Raw genomic sequence first — 16,828 nt, 5'->3', positions numbered from 1 at the left:
AGAAGGACAAAGTCACTTACCTGACTGTTCAGACAATTAGTGGCAGGACAAGGCCTGGAATCCAGAATGCTTAATGCTTAGCCCAGTTCTCTTGCCACTGTAATATAATAGGTATAACAGAGTTTTATTTCCAAACCCAAGGAGGTCCCACCTCAGAAAAAGTCAAGATGTTCACAAAAGAATTCTCAATCATGGGTGCAAACAATTTGCTTAAACTCATTTTGATTTTTAAAATAAATAAGAATAGCCTGGCCGGGTATGGCTTAGCAGCTGAGCATCGACCTAGGATCCAGGAGACTGCAGTTCAAGTCCCGGTCAGGGCACATGCCCAGGTTGTGGGCTCGATTCTCAGTCAGGGGCATGCAGGAGGCAGCAGATCAATGACTCTCATCATTGATGTTTCAACTCTCTTCCTCTCCCTTCCTCTCTCTGAAATCAATAAAGATTTATTTTTAAAATAATAATAATAAAATAAGTAAGAATAACCATATGTAATATGGGAACTTTAAATTCTAGATTAGGAATAAGAAGCTATAAAAAAGATATTTGGGGTTACACTGAGATAATTTAAATATAGATTACATATTAGATGATAATTATTAAGTAAATGTTAATGACCTTGGAAATGAGAATAGTATTGTGATTAAGAAGAAGAATATCCCTTTTCTTAGAAGACACAGGATAAAGTGTTGGGTGGGCTTGGGCAGAGAAGCGCTGATCTCTATGACAGAAATAGGTTCTGACCTTTGAGTTCATCTTGGAGATAGTGCTGGTCTTTGTACAGGGGAGCCGCTTACCTGTTCCTCTTGGAGAAGCAGCATCTTGATCACCACAGAAATCACTACTGATTAATGTTATTATTTTGATCAACAGGGACTAAAGCATTTTCCCTACAATCCTGATTGGATAAAAGACTTTACATAATCCATTTGCTGACAAATTATAGTAATACAGCTGCTTTTTAAAATTCTTTTGTACATCCTGGATTGGTTCTGTCAGGGAGCACATTAGAAGAACAAATGTTACAAAATATTCTGTTCCTTTTAAAACATAATTGACCTCGTCAGAGAAGGCCATGTACTCTTGGCATCCAGTCCTCATACAATGTTTTCTTTGTCTCTAAGAATCATTTATGTTTAACACGTGCCGTTTCAAAGAATGGCAAGAATTCTTAAACAATTGAAGCTCTAATCTATGATTGCTCTATAGAAACGGAAATGCAAATCACAGTATTCTAAACCAAAGAATAATGTAACTAATATGTCTCCCAAGTGTTTTGATTTCTCCTGCCTTCTCCCCAGACTTCAATCACCAGCTCCACTCTTCCAAAATTACAAAACTATAATTTTTTAAATAAAGCACTAATAAAGCAAAGATAAAAACAAATTTAAAAAAACACCTTTAAATTCCACAAAGATCGTAAGAAGACACAGATTAGACCTACTAATGGTAATGGTCATTTAACACTAGAATAAGCAACTAAGGAAAGTTCCATAATGTCCATCCTAAAAATAGATAGGATGGCCCAGCACATGCCTCGCATGATTTATGTTCTCAGATGTTCTGGGCAGAGGTCTTGACCACATCTTTGAAATATTGTGTAGCATTAATATTTTATTAAAAAATGTAAAGCAGACCACAAAGGTGAGGTCAAATTGTGTTTTTGTGGAAAGCGAGTGATCCTACATAGGTGGTCTTCAAGACCAAGATGGGTGAGGGAAGGGCTGAACTTTTACTGCTGATTAACTGGGGGACAAGATTGAGGGAAATAGTCCCCCTTTGTCTACTCCTTTAACATGTTTTCATCAAACTCTTAAAGATAGGCCAACATGTTATTTGTTATTCAGTAAGACTCCATATACAAGATGTGAGCAAGAGGCGCTTCAGATGTGCTCAGGGAAAGCAAGAGGATGCTGAGAGAATTTATCAGAATAGCAAAGTGTCTCACTACCTTGAGAAAAGCTTCCAGAACACAGCCAATACCCATAGGACCCATCAATTATTGTCACTCATGAAATACAAAACTGTAAGACTAGCAATATTTGGGGAGCCTTCATAATTAATATAAGGGAACATCCAGAGGAAAAAAAGTCATAAATCATTTTAGACTATTAAAAGTCTGTTATGGGCAATTAATTTATTTTTTGTCCTCATTTTAAGGAGATCCACTTCAAGAATAGGAGCGGACATGAAATACCTCTTAAATCAAAGGCTAGGAGCAAAGGAGGAAATGGAAAATACCAACTGCTATAAATTGAATGTTTATATCCCTCCCCAAATTCATACGTTGAAACCTATTCCCCAGGATGATGGTATTAGGAGGTGGGCTTTATGGGGTGATTAGGTCACGAGGGTGAAGCTCTCATGAACAGGATTAGTGCCCTCGTGAAGGAGACCCCCAAAAGCTTCCCCCTCCCTTCTGCCATGTGAGGACACAGTGAGAAGGCAGTTGCCCATCTATGAACTAGGACACAGGTCCTAACCAGACACCGCATCTGTCAGCACCTTGATCTTGGACTTCCAAGCCCCTACAACTGTAAGAAATAAATTTCTACTGTTTATAAGCTGCCCAGTCTATGGTATCCTGTTATAGCAGCATAAATGGACTAGGACTAATTTGGGACATTCTGCTTGCACAGTCACACGCATGTTGCTAGGCTTATGACATTAGTGTCTTCCATTTTCACACAGGGCACCTGTGTTATTAGTTTTCTAGGTCTGCTGTAACAATATCCCACAAACTGACTGGCTTAAAGCAAGAATTTATTCTCTCACAGTTCTGGAAGGCAGAAATTTGAAACTGAGGTGTCAGCAAGGCCATGCTGTCTCCTAGCTTTTGGTAGCTGCCAGCGGTACTTGGTGTTCCTCGGTGCTATGGTCTGAATGTTTGTGCCCTCCAAAATCCATGAATGTTGGAACACCTACCCTCAGAGGTGATAATATGAGTAGATGGAGATTTGGGGGTAATTAAATCATAGAGGTAGAACCCTCATGTATGGGATTAGTGCCTTATAAAAGAGGCTCCTCCATGTGGGAACACAATGAGAAGCCAGTGACCCAGAAAAGAGCCCTCACCCAACCATGCTGGCCCCCTGATTTGGGGCTTCCAGCCTCCATGACCGTGAGAAATAAATTTCTGTTATCTGTAAGTTACCCCATCTGTGGTGCTTGGCTATAGCAGCCCGAATGGACTGAGAAACTTGACCTGCAGCTGCATCACTCCAATCTCTGCCTTTGTCATTATATGGCCGTCTTTCCTCTGTGCATCTGTGTCTGCACATAGCATTCTCCTCTCTGTGTGCTCTGTGTCTGTGTCACTTCTCTTCTTATATAGACACCAGACATATTGGATTTAGGGATCACCCTAATCCAGTATGACCTCATCTTAACTTACATATTAATTACATCTGCAACAGTCACATTCACAAGAATCAGGGTTTAGGACTTCAATATATCTTTTGGGGAGATGCAATTCAATCTACAATAAACAGTCAGTCAGTCAATTAGTTGGTACCAAATTAATTGAGCATCTACATAACTGCTCCAGGCAGGCCCTGCGGGTTAAACAGAAAAATTTAAGTCAAAAGATATGTTCTTTTGACCTCAAGAAGTTGGAGGAGGGCAGTTATTATAAAAACAATTTGAAAGACAATTAAGTGCTATAAAAATTCACATCAGTACTGTTTATAAAGTTAAAAAAATGGGGGAAAACCTAATAATCCAATTAAAAGGGTGTGTAAAAGTAGGACAACCAACTCAATCCTGGTTTGCCCTGGACTTTCCAATAAAAGTTCTTTGTCCAGAAACCCTATCAGGCCTAGTCAAACAGGGATGGTTGTCGTCACCCTACAGCAATGCAGTGGAATACTATGCAATTTTTATTTAAAAAGTATGCAAATAAAATTTTTTTGATGACATGGGAAACTTTTAATATCATGTTATGCACAAAAGAGTATTCAAAGTAGTATAAGCAATATCATTGTAATCAAGAAAATTACAAAATCTTTTTACCAAAAAAAAAACACAACTGGTACAAAATATACCAAAGAGCCCTAGCCGGGTAGCTCAGTTGGTTAGAGCATAGTTCCGATACACCAAGGTTGTGGGTACAAACCCTGGTCAGGGCACATACAAGAGGCAATCAATGAATGCATAAATAAGTGGAACAACAAACTGATGTTTCTCTCTCTCTCTTTCTCTCCTTCCCTCTCTCTCTCTCAAATCAATAAGTTTTAAAACATTAAAAATCTCTAAAATCAAATTTTAAAAAATTAAAAAACATAGCCCTGGTCAGTGAGCTCAGTTGGTTGAGCGTAGTCCCATTCACCTAGAGGTCACCAGTCCCATTCCCGGTCAGGCATGTGTCTGCATTTCAGGCTCGGTCCCCAGTGGGGGACGAGCAGGAGGTAGCTGATCTATGTTTCTCTCTCTCATCGATGTTGCTCTCTCTCTCTCTCTCCCTTTCTCTTTCTAAAATCAATAAACACACACACATATATATATGCCAAAGGGTTAATTGCAGTTGCCTCTGTGTAGTGGGATAATGAAAAGTTTTCTTCTGTGCTTCTTTATACTTTAGTGTACTCTTCAAGTTTTCTATTGATGAATATGTATGCATTGCTTAATCAGGAAAGAGATTAAGGGGAAAAGTTAGTAATAAATTTCTGGATGAGAAATAGCCTCCTAAATTCCTACTACTTTTACTCTCATAGAATAATTAAAATAACAGCTCTTAATAAGTATTTACTTCGTGTCCAACACTGCTACTCATTTAATCATCACTGCTCGCAATAAAACTGCAACGTAGGTGCTGATATTGTCACCATCTTTCCGGTGAGGATGCTACCCCTCACCAAGGTGAAGTAACTTACTAGCTGGGCAGCGGGAGAACTAGAACCCGGGCCCTTGCTCTGAGTCACTGCTGTGTCCCCTGAGAGCCTTCTGTGCGGTCAGAGTCCGCAGCACGCGCCTGGGACACCCTGCCCTTCCCCCAGTGCTCACTGAGCTTCCCTCAGGCCGCTGGCACACACCAATGAAGCAAGTTTGAGATGAAACTGAAGAGGGGCAGAAAAGGCAGGTATTAACAGGAAAAGCACATTTTGTGTAAGGAGTGAAAACTAATCACACGATATCGTATGACTGAGTTATGGTTACATTTACATACTGCTAATAATGCACACACTGAGTATTGATCCAGACTAAAGGATGGTTTAAAACTGTTGGGAACTTCAGAAGGCAAGGAGTGTGTGTGTGTCCGGGGTTGGGCTGTGGAAGGGAGGGAGCTTATGGTCTCAGCCCCCTACTGGGAAATCAACTGATGATTCCTAAAACTGAAACCTCAAGAAATAAACATGCAACTTATTATTTAAAATTATGAAGATGAATACTGAAATAATCAACTAAAGTGTTGGAAGTGTCTGTGGAGCAGGAAATAGGTAGGGGTGATCAGGGTTTGCTGTTTTTAGCAACAAGCCTTGTAGAACTATTTCACTCTTAAAATTATGTGCATGTATAATTTTAATAAAAATAGAGAAATTAAAATAATACAGTAAACATTCATGTGCACATCTTTGCACTTGTGATTAAATAATATATAAAAAGTGGGATTTGGCCCTGGCTGGATGGCTCAGTTGGTTGGACCGTAGACCTGTACACCAAAGGTTGTGGGTTCAGTTTATGGTCAGGGCACAGACATAGGTTGCAGGTTGAGTCCCTAGTTGGGGTATATACAGGAGGCAACCAATCGATGTTTCTCTCTCTCTCTGTCTCTCAAATCAATAAAAAAATTTCCTTGGGTGAGGATTTAAAAAAATTAAAATTTAAAAATTAAAGGTAAAAAAAAGTGGGATTTCTAGGTCAATGAAAATATGTACTTTAAATTTTGATAAATATTGTACCACTGGGATTCAGAAAGGTGAGATAAATTCCAACTGCAAGCAATAAATATATGATGGTATTCACTTTTCTACTTCTTCAACATACTTTTTCGATTTTTATCGCTGACAATATGATAGAAATAATACGTTTCATTTGCATTCTTCAATTATTACAGTCATTTCTCTCACTACTAAGTGTATACTTGTGATTATTATTGCTTATCTTTTTATTCTTTTGTGAATTGCCTACTTATATCCCTTGCCATTTTTTTCTCTTCTGCTTTTTCTTATTGATATGTAGAGTTCTTTGTGTATTATCAACATTAACCTTGTTTGTCATGCACTTTGCAAAAAATTTCTTTACATTTGCTTGAACATTCTGTGGCATATTTAGAAAATTTTCTCAATACCAAATTATTTTTCAATCATCCTTACTTTATCGTACTTTCACATTTCATTTTTAAAGTTTTATTTTTTACTCAATTGAAGTAATGTTAAAATTGAGACAGTGATAAATCATTCATTTAAAAATAATTTCTGAGTATCTTAAGTTAGGAGGAAGGCTCTTGCTACCCTGTATATGTAGCAAAGCAAACATTGTAATTTCTAGATTCCAATTTGGTTTTCTATATTTTAGTTAAAATTAGAAATACCTTACTCTTATTTTAAATTTTTGACTGCAGTTCGATAACAGTTATCTTAAAATGGTAATAAAAATTAATTACTTGAAATTAAACTGAGATTTCAATAATTTTTTAGCATTCAGACTGTGTGCTAATTTTATGGGTTCTTACTACCATACCTTTTGAAGTCTCAGGATAGTAAGTATTTTCTAGAATTGATAGTATGATGAGGTTTAGTCGAGAAGGGATTTTAGGTGCTTTTTTGTCAGTAATTAGGGTAAGTTCATCTCCTATGTTTTAGCTGTTAGTTAATGATAAAGCCAAGAGAAAAGAGGGGGAATTTTGTAATAAGATCTCTCTGTTTCTAAACCATGACTTTACAAGAAATATTAGACCAGTTTCCTCAAAATGATCAAAAATAGTGGAACCCTCATGCTAATTTCTGATCTTCCCCACCTGGGTGTGCTCTGTAGGACTGAATTGTGTTGTAGACCAATTAAAATGGCCAGAAACATAAGCATGATTCCCTTCACAGACACACACATGCATGAAAGAGAAACCTAATGAGGTGGTCTATTGGCTCAAGAAGGAAATTGCATGTTCTTAAATAGGAGGCAACCAAGTAATTTAAAAACAGGGCAAAATGTTTACCCACAGATTAACCTGTGAGTGAAAGCAACTTTAATTTAATAAACATTAGGTGAGTGTCTATTATGTGCCAGACACTGTGCTAGGTCTGGGGTCATAAGAATAAATGTGGCATGACCCCTGAGCTAAAGGGACTTGTAGTTTGAGAGATTCCATTAATTTCAATTGCTATATCAGATGAGTGCACAAAGTTCTGTGAAGGCAGAGTAGTGGGGGTTTAGAGCAACTGAGGGTTTGGAGAAAGCTTCTGAGTACAAGTTAGTCAGGGGAAAACTTACATGGGCATAGCCACCAAGACATAAAATAATATGATATTCACAGAAGGATTACAAGAACTTTGCTTTTACGAGGGCAACCAAAGACGAGTCAATAGGTAGAAAATGAGTCTGGAAAGGCAGACAGACCTGAATAACTTGTTCGCCATGTTTAGAATATATTCTGCAATAATTAATAAATAATAACTTGACTTGGGGTGGTGAACACACAATACAGATGATGTATTTAAAAAATAATAAGTAATACAAGAATAAAGTGTGTTTCACATACAACTGTAAGCCTACTTTTGCCCCACCCTGTATGTAATGACGAGGAGCCATGAAGGACATGAGGCAAGAGAGAAATAGTAGCAAGTTTCTTAAAGTCCCTGGGTCCCAGTTCCCTCACCTCTAATATTTGTGTATAGAAATTGTTTTTCAAGTCCTTTCATATGTAGAAGTCCATGATTCTATTAATAGAAACATACTCGTAATTTATGTGCTTCATCAATTACCTTGTGAAGGGGATCAGAATATGCTACCCCCAAATAAGCCACTTTGGCATATGAATTGTTTTGAGCTGAAAGCAATTAGGCAGTAACAAAAGCAGAAGCAGCTTTTTTTCTTTTTTTAAAATATATCTTTGATTCCAGAGAGAGGAAGAGAGGGAGATAGAAATATCAATGATGAGAGAGACGACTGATCCGCTGCCTCCTGCACACCCCTGACTGGGGATCGAGCCCACAACCCCGGAGATGTGTCCTGACCAGGAATCGAACCATATCTCCTGGATCCTAGGTCGACGCTCCACTGCTGAGCCACACCTGGCTGGGCTTTTCTTTCCTTTTTCTTCTCTTCCTCTATCTGCTTAAAAGTAGGTCATAAATTTCCCTTTGTAAAGGTGTCCCCCTTACCTTCCCTATACAGGAGGAGGAAAACCACCATTATCACTAGAGACAGAAAGTCAGTACCAAGGTAGGTCTGCATAAACAAATCTTACTAAAATAACTCCTATCTTCTATTAGTTTCCCTAGCATATTCACCTTCCTACAATTTACCACCCTTAGGAGCCCAAACCCTTTCCTTTGTCTTGTCACTTCTCCATAAATTTATCACCCTTTGTTAAGGTGGTATACAAACCCCATATTCTAACCACCCCTTGAATTATGCATAACTGAGTTCTTTTGCATGTAGCATATGTAAACAAACTGTTTTATTCTCCTGTTAATGGCTTTTGTCAGTTTAATTTGCAGGCCCCAAACTACTGGACCTAAGAAGGTAGAGGAAAAAGTTTTATTTTCTATCCTACAATTTCTACATTTAAACCAGGCCTCATATGGGGGGGAGGGGTAATCTTAATAATATCCATAGGGGAAAGTCATGTGAAAACATAGGCAAAAATTGGAGTTATGCTACCACAAGCCAAGGAAAACTTGAGGCCACTGGAAGCTCAAAGAAAAACCACAAGGAAGAACTGATTCCCTCCTAGAGCCTTCAAAGGAAGCATAACCCTGCTGTCACTGTGATTTTGGACGTCTAACCTCCAGAACTGTGAGAGAATAAATTTCTATTGTTTTAAACCACTTAGTCTGTGGTTCTTTGTTATAGCATCCCTAGGAAACTCGTACAACTACTACGCTATCACTATCTGTCTGAGAGGAGAATATGCAGAGAGTAACGTCAGAAAATTCCAGGAACAGAAGTGGATTCTCAGGGTTGGAGGAGCACGGAGCCTGCCCCTTTAGAGATGAGTTTCTGGATCATACTTGAAGGCCATTCCCTGACTTGAATAAGCCTCATCCCCACTCCTCTCCACACCATGGCTGTCACAAGTCACTGATTATGAGAAGAATATGTCATGTTTATCTGCTCAACTCACCTTGAGAGCATCATTAATGATGGACAGACACAGGCCAGTCTGTGTGTGTTGGAGGGACTGGGCTGGAGGGAGGAATGGAGAATACTTAGAGCAGGCTCCTCCCATAAAAGGGGAACACCATTGGGCCCTCTCTAGGCTCTGTGGCCAAATTGTACCTTGCCCAGAGAGGTTGCCTGTCCTGTTCCACCCCTGGCACCCTTTTATTTTTTAATCCTTGCCTGAGACATGCTTAGAGAGAGGAAGGGAGAGAGAGAAACATTGATCCGTTGCCTTGCCCCAACCAGGGATCAAGTCCACAACCCAAGTTTGTGCCCTGACTGGAACTGAACCAGCAACCTTTCAGTGCATATGATGGTACTCAACCAACTGAGTCACTTCGGCCTTGCCCCCCTGACACCTTTTGATAAAGTAAAAAGGAGATAGTATGCTAAAGACTGGTTAACATTTAAATTAAGCAGCAGCAAATAAATTTAATCAACAAAACTGAAACTTTTAAAACAATTACTTAAAATAAAAAGTGTAACTGTCACATAACAAGAATTCAGGTTTAGAGTTAAACTTTCTGTCCAAGGGATTTTAAGCAAGATATTTAACCTTCTTAAATTTCAGTCTCCTATCTGTAAAACATGGTTAAAATGTAGTTCACAGAAGTGTTGAAGGATTAAATGAGAAGTCTACAAGCACTGTTCTAATCATGACTTCTTGGTTCAAACATTAAAACCCCAGTTAAAATTATTTTTTTACAAAAGGAACTTATCAGCTCCTATAAACAGGGAAGTCCACAGATATGATTGACTTGAAAAGATGCAGGCGTTCAAATGTGATCAATAGTCCTTGCTCTTTTTCTCCTTTTCTCTCTTCGTTTCTTGGCTATTCTTAATCCTGTGTATTTGTTTCTTTCTCTCTCTACAATAGGCTTCTTCTGTCATAAGAAAAATGTCCACCAATGCTGCCAGTCATTTCACATCCCAGTCTAGCTGTTCTAGTAGAAAAAGGAAGCTCCCTATTCCCAGAGTTCATATATCATTCCCAGAGAAGGGCTCTGATTGGGCCTGCTTGGGTCATGTGCCCAGTCCCATTGCCAGAGTGACTGGCAGGCCTGAGAGGAGCCAAGATGAGAGCAGTCATCCATGCAAGACACTCATGTTCCAGGAGAGTTTTAAAGCATGCTGGTGGTTTTATGTACAGGGAAGCCATGCATAGAAAAAAATAGTTTGGACATTACCAAACTATTTTCTTTCTAGTGGAATTCTGGTTTGTCCGTTTGCTTCTTTATACTTTCTGTGCTTTCCAAACACTCTGCAAGGAACTGCATTAATTTGACAAAAACTAATAGAAATACGTTGTTGATGAAACCAAAAAATCTACAAAGTTTTCATCAGGGAGACTAGGATATGTTTCAACCTACATGAAACAGACGAGAATATACATGCCATTTTCAAATCATAATGCAATTAATTGTAATATAGCTGAGGCAAAGTTGTCCTGACAGAATGGAAGCAGGGGGGAGGAACCACCTTGTAGAGAGGCAAGGGGGTTCTGCACAACTCCCATGGAAAGAAATGCCAGTACAACACCTTTGTTGATCAAGTCAACCTGCTCAAGGGAGAGTCCTGTTACACAGAAAGACCCCTGGAAGGAAGAGGGGAAAGGCTCTGTCCCCCTCTAGGGGTCTCATGCTCCTTCTCCCCTTTGCTCTCACTCTCTGCTCTTCAAGCACTCCCCAGAACTGATCCTTTGTCTCCTGGATGCACCTGCTTATTCCAGAAATGGACAACCCTGGTTCTCTGGCCAGAATATATTCCAGCTGAAATTCACAAACTGGTGTAGGGGAGGAAAAATAATTTTATCTACCCATCTAAGTTCTATGACTGAGAGATAATAAAAGACAGGTTAAAAAGAGAAAAACAGAAATTTAATAACATTTATACATGGGAGATACCCAGGAAAACTGAGCAACTCCCAGAAATGACTCAAGCCAGCACTTCAAGGACCATCTTCAGCTAAAGACAAAAGAAAACTGTTGAGGGGTGGGGAGTCCAGTTACAGAAGTTTATCGGGAAAGGTACAGTAAAGTTGTATGCAGATTTACCTCTGGTGCCTTCTCTATTAATGAGAGTTTCTCATGATTTAGAGTAATCCTTTGTATAGACAAGGAGACACCTTACAAATGGAGGTTTCCCTTATAAATGTCAATTTCCCTTACAAAAGAGCAAATTCTATTGTGTCTGCTTTTTCTCAAAAATAATCAGCTCAAAATAATCCTTATACCAAAGAGGCATATTTTGGGGTGGCATATTCTGCCACCCTTCACTGACATTTTTATTTTTGTATGTATTCAAGAAACCAGGAGGGGGCCAATGCCATACAGTAGGTACATGAGGGCAGGGTAGAGTGAAATGAGATAAAAGGTGAGCAGCAGTTTCTTGGCAGATTATTCCAAGAGAAAAGGAAAGCCAGTACAGGATTCCTTAGCTTGGGTTAAGGGAGAAAACAAAGCCTAAAATGAAAACCTACCTGCAGGTAGTTTACTTGGTATGATCCCAGGAAAGAGGAGAGATCAAGAGATTAAGGCAGGGAAGGAAGAAAGCGCAATGTGTAAATTGCCACTTGCAGCAGAAGCAGTGGGGCTTCAGCCACCAACCTCCGGAAAAGCGTAAAGCAAGCCTTCCAGAATTGCTGTCCTGATGGACTAGAGGTGGGCCTGTTTATCCTTTGCTCCAAGCTTCCTATTGACGTGCAAATTTAAAGGAATCCCCATCAGGAAGCAAAGGCCCGCCCTTATCCAGGTGTGCGCAGCAAGTATCCACTGTCTTATGAATTGACTTGACGCCTGCCTGGGGCTGCCCACCCCAGCCCCAGCTGAAAAGTAATGTGAGGACGGGGGAAGAGGATATGAGGCATTTGAATCAGAGCGTTTGGGCAGAGGGTTAATGAGGTCCAATTACCATTTAGAGCTCAGGGAATGCACCAAGTCACCTAGTGAGAGCCTCTTTCTCCCAGTATCTGCATATTATTAAAAAGATAAGAGGGTCCAATGACTAAATCCCGGGTGTTTCTAACATTCGGGCCCCAGGTAGTAGATCAATCCAGAATGTATTTGATGGCAAATAACAGAACACACAGATAGTGTCTAAAACAGACAGGGTGTATGCTCACCCTGTGTGAAGTCTGGAGCTGCGCAAGCCAAGGAGGGTGCAGCTGGCCAATGATACTTTGAGGGACCCAAGTTCTTTTATCTCCCCTCCTGCCATCTTTACCAGTAGGCCTCTGTCCTTGAGCTGTGACTTCATGGTCACAAGATGGGAGCTGCACTTTTAGACACACAACTACAACTCAGATAGGAAGGAGGAGGGGCACAGGGCAAGTCAGCCCCCTTTTCTCAAGAAACAAAAGGGGACCTAGAAAAGCTTTTACTCAACCAACTTTTTTTTTTTTTAATTCTCACCTGAGGTTATGTTTTTTCACTGACTTTTAGAGAGAGAGGAAGAGAAAGAGAGAGAGAAAACATCTAAGAGAGAGAAACATGAATGGATTGCCTCCCATATGCACCCCCACCAGGAATCCACCCTACAACAGGGTATGTGCCCTGACTGGGAATTGAACCTGAAACCTGAAACCTTTTGGTGCAGGGGACAACACTCCAATCAACTGAGCCATACCGGCCGGGACTCAACTGGCTTCTTCATTGCCCAGAACTACTGAGACAGGCTAGTAAGCCAGGACAAGTGGAATAGGGAAACTGAGACTCATAGTTAAAAAGCAGTTTGCAGCCATCTAGAAAATCTAGATGCCAAGGAGTTTTCAGACATCCAGTAAATTCTATCTTCTCTAAACCAAGGGCATTTAAAAGCAAGTGGTTTGCATTACTCCTTCCAACCAAAGGTAAATAGCTTAAATCACCTGACTCAGGTAGACAGAGAGCAGAAATCCAATTAGTGCCATTTGTTAACCACACCCAAGGACAGATGAAGCTAAGGGAATAAATTTCATCTTGGTGCATCAGCGTAAAGCTTATGAATATTCAATTGAGATCCTCCCCTAAGACCTTCCCTAAATGCCCAGCCTTTAAAATGCCTCAAAACTGCCTGGCCAGCGTGGCTCAGTGGTTGAGCATCAACTCATGAACCAGGGGAATCAGGGTTCGATTTTCAGTCAGGGGACATGCCTGAGTTTTGGGTTCGATCCCCGACACAGGGTGTGCAGGAGGCAGCCCTCTCCCTTCCTCTCTCTCTAAAAATCAATTTAAAAATCTTGAAAAAGAAAATAACATCCTCTAAAATTCACCTGGATTTGTGCTGTGAAGTTTTTCCTTTACCAAGTCAAGAACCTGAGGCAGACCCGCCAAGGGCCAGGTCCCCTTCCCGTAGCACTATGACACATCAGCCCCTAACTCCAAGTGAGCCCGGAAAAGACGTGTGTTTAGCTGGGCACTTGGCTCCCCTGCATAACACTCAGTTTCCTTCCCAGGGAAGCAGGACGGAATGGCTGTCGCATAAACAGCTGGCGGTATGTGCCCCAGCGGATAAAAAGAACCCATGAAGGAGCTGAGGAGTGTCCAAAAAGGTAAAACAAGGAGACGGTGGGGTGTCCCCAAAACCAAAGAAGGACATTCTTTCAAGGAGGGAGGGATCGACTGTGTCAAATATTCCTTAAAAATGTGGAAAAGATAGGGGTGGGAGAAGCAAGTGCAGTGGGTTTGGCAGCGTGGAGGTCATCAGGGACAATGACAAGCTGGCTCTGTGACAACGAGAGCATGAAGGCCCAGTGGAAGTATGCTGAGGTGAGAGTGGGATGTGAGGACTGATTTTATTTTAGAAGTTGGGCCTTGAAAGAGGTAGTTGGGGAAGAAAGAGGAGGGGTAAAAAGGGAAGGATGTCTTAGGATGGAAAATATTGTCTATCTCACTGAATTGTTTTGAGGATACAACAGATATCAAATAGCTTTAATATCTATTTTGTATTTTATTTATTAATTTGGGAGAGAGAGAGGGTGGAGAAGAGAGAGAGAGAAACATGGGTTTGTTGTTCCACTTATTTATCCATTTATTGATTGATTCTTGTATGTGTCCTGACCAGGGACCTGCAGCCTTGGCATATCCAGATGAAGCTCTAACCATCTGAGCTGCCCAACCAGGGCACTTTAACATCTTTTTTAAATATTAATTTTCAGGGCATCATAAGCCTATTTCTTCCCAAAGCCTTTGGAGTCAGAAGAAGTTAGGCTTGAATCTAAGTCTGCCTCTAACTAGCCGGTTGCTTAACCTCTCTAAAAATCTGCGTGCTCATAAGTAAAAGGGGGCAATCATGCCTACTGCAAAAGCTACGAAAGAACAAATGCAGGTAAAGTGCCTATCACGGTGCTTGACACATAGTAAATCACCAGTAAGTGGTACTAACATTCTTCTTGCAGGTCAGATCTAACATTTATATATTAAGGGCCTAAATGAAATTCCCATGAGACAGTGTAACAAATGCTTAATAATGTTTGCAATTTCCTTTGAGCCAAAGCACAGGAAGTCATCAAGTCCCATATAGCCATCCTACATAATACATACAACCCAAGTTACTCCTTCATGTTTCCCTATTTGTAACCCGGCAGAAAATCATGTACCTGCTTGTCTCTCTGAGGCTCAAAGTATAGCCAGAGGGCTGAGCAGCAGCTGAGCATCTGCCTCCTCCTTGAAATTCAGGGTCAGCAGGAGGACAGACCCGCAAGAACACTCGCAAGGGGAGATAGTTCTTTGCAAGGCAGATGGAAGAACAAATATTAGGCAAGAAAATGTGTGGCCCGGCTAGGCGTGGCTCAGCAGTTGAGCATCAACCTAGGATCCAGGAGATGACGGTTTTTTATTCCCAGTCAGGGCACATGCCCGGGCTGCGGGCTCGATCCCCGGTCGGGGGCATGCAGGAGGCAGTCGATCAATGCCTCTCTCATCATTGACGTTTCTATCTCTCTCTCCCTCTTACTTCCTCTCTCTGAAATCAATAAAGATATAGTTAAAAAAAAATGTGTGTGAATGGAAAGGTATGTATCACTAAAGCTCTCATATTAAGTGTGAGCTAACTTTATATTATCATTATAATAACTATTATGATTTTTACTTTTGTGAGGCTTAGCTCTTTGTCTGAAACTGGATGTGGGGAAAGGGGTGGATCAGAGCAGGAGATTCGAAAGATGTTTGCAGGGTGAGGTGAAGGATTCTAATTTCTCCCTCCTGCACAGCACCCTGAATGAGTCTCCTGGCTCTGTAGAGTTACTTACTGGGGAAAGCCGTCGGCTTCCGGGCTTTAGGGAAGGAAGCCACACTCATGCGGCCTTACCTTCTGCTACACACTGGGCACTGCAGTAGGAAGAGCTCAAACACTGGAGTCAAACTGTCTAGGGTCAAATCCTGGCTCCACCTGTAGTAAGTAGGTGACCTCAGGCAATTTTATTAACCTTTCTGAGATTTAGTGTCTTTACCAGTAAATGGAGATAACAAAACCTACGTCACAGTTTCATTACGAAGACTAAATAAAGTCATGTATACAAAGGGCCTGGTTCAGTGTCCAGCATGCAGCTGGGGCTCAGACATTTCTTCTGTTCTGATCCCTTCCTACATGTATGTGATCTGCTCCCCTTCCCAACAAGCATATGCCCTACATATACGGCCCTGGGTTTGTGATGCTGGTTAGAATATTTTCTTGGGTTCTCTGAGAAACAGAACTGGAATGAGGTTTCATAGGAAATACCCGTGAAAGAACACAGGTAGAAATAGGATGGGATGGGGGGCCTTCAAACCAGGATGAAGATGTGACTAAGTCTTTGCCAACCCAAGGGAGCCCTGGGGCAAAACCTACCCGTCAGAGGAATCCCTCATGGGGCAGAAATAACCCAGCCCCCCAGCCTCGTGTTCTCAGCCACGGCCAGGGGGTGGGGGCCGGAGGTAGGGGGTCAGGCCTGAGAAGCTGACCTCAAGCTGAGATGGATCCTAGTGGAGAGAGCCGTGGGCTCTGAGCCCCGCAGTCAGACTTTTCTTCAAGGTGCATATCAGGTCTATCTTGTTTCTGAAAACTCACTTACTTTTAACACCCACTAGAAGTATTCCCAGTCCTGGATTAGTGGTAGCAACTGATGAGAAGACAAAGGAAGAAAAGAAAAGGAGAGAGGAGGAGGGGTGAGAAGAAAGGTGAAATGGGAGGGGTGGCAGGGAGGAATAACCCTAACCAGCCTTCTCTGGTTCCCAGCCTTTTAAAGGTCAGCCCGAGCTGGGCTAAGGGCAGAGATGAACTCTTTCTCTCTCAAGAGTGGGTGAACTGCCATTGTCCTCAGCCTCATCACTGCTAGGCAGAGGACAGAAAGCTGGCCCACTGAGAAGGAAGGGAAGAGTGTCCTGCCAGGACATGGCTGGGAGAAAATCTGCATGCTCTTTACCCCCTAATCTTTTAGCCTTCAGTTAGGAAACCTCTTTGTTACTAACAATAACAATACCAGCCACTGTTTACCAAGTGCTAACTATATGCCATGCACAACGCTGAGCACTTCAGATGCATTATGTTAATTTTT

The sequence above is a fragment of the Miniopterus natalensis genome, chromosome 9 (assembly GCF_054644295.1).
Source record: "Miniopterus natalensis isolate mMinNat1 chromosome 9, mMinNat1.hap1, whole genome shotgun sequence".
Classification (NCBI taxonomy): Eukaryota; Metazoa; Chordata; class Mammalia; order Chiroptera; family Miniopteridae; genus Miniopterus; species Miniopterus natalensis.
Note: the sequence above shows the minus strand (reverse complement) of the source record.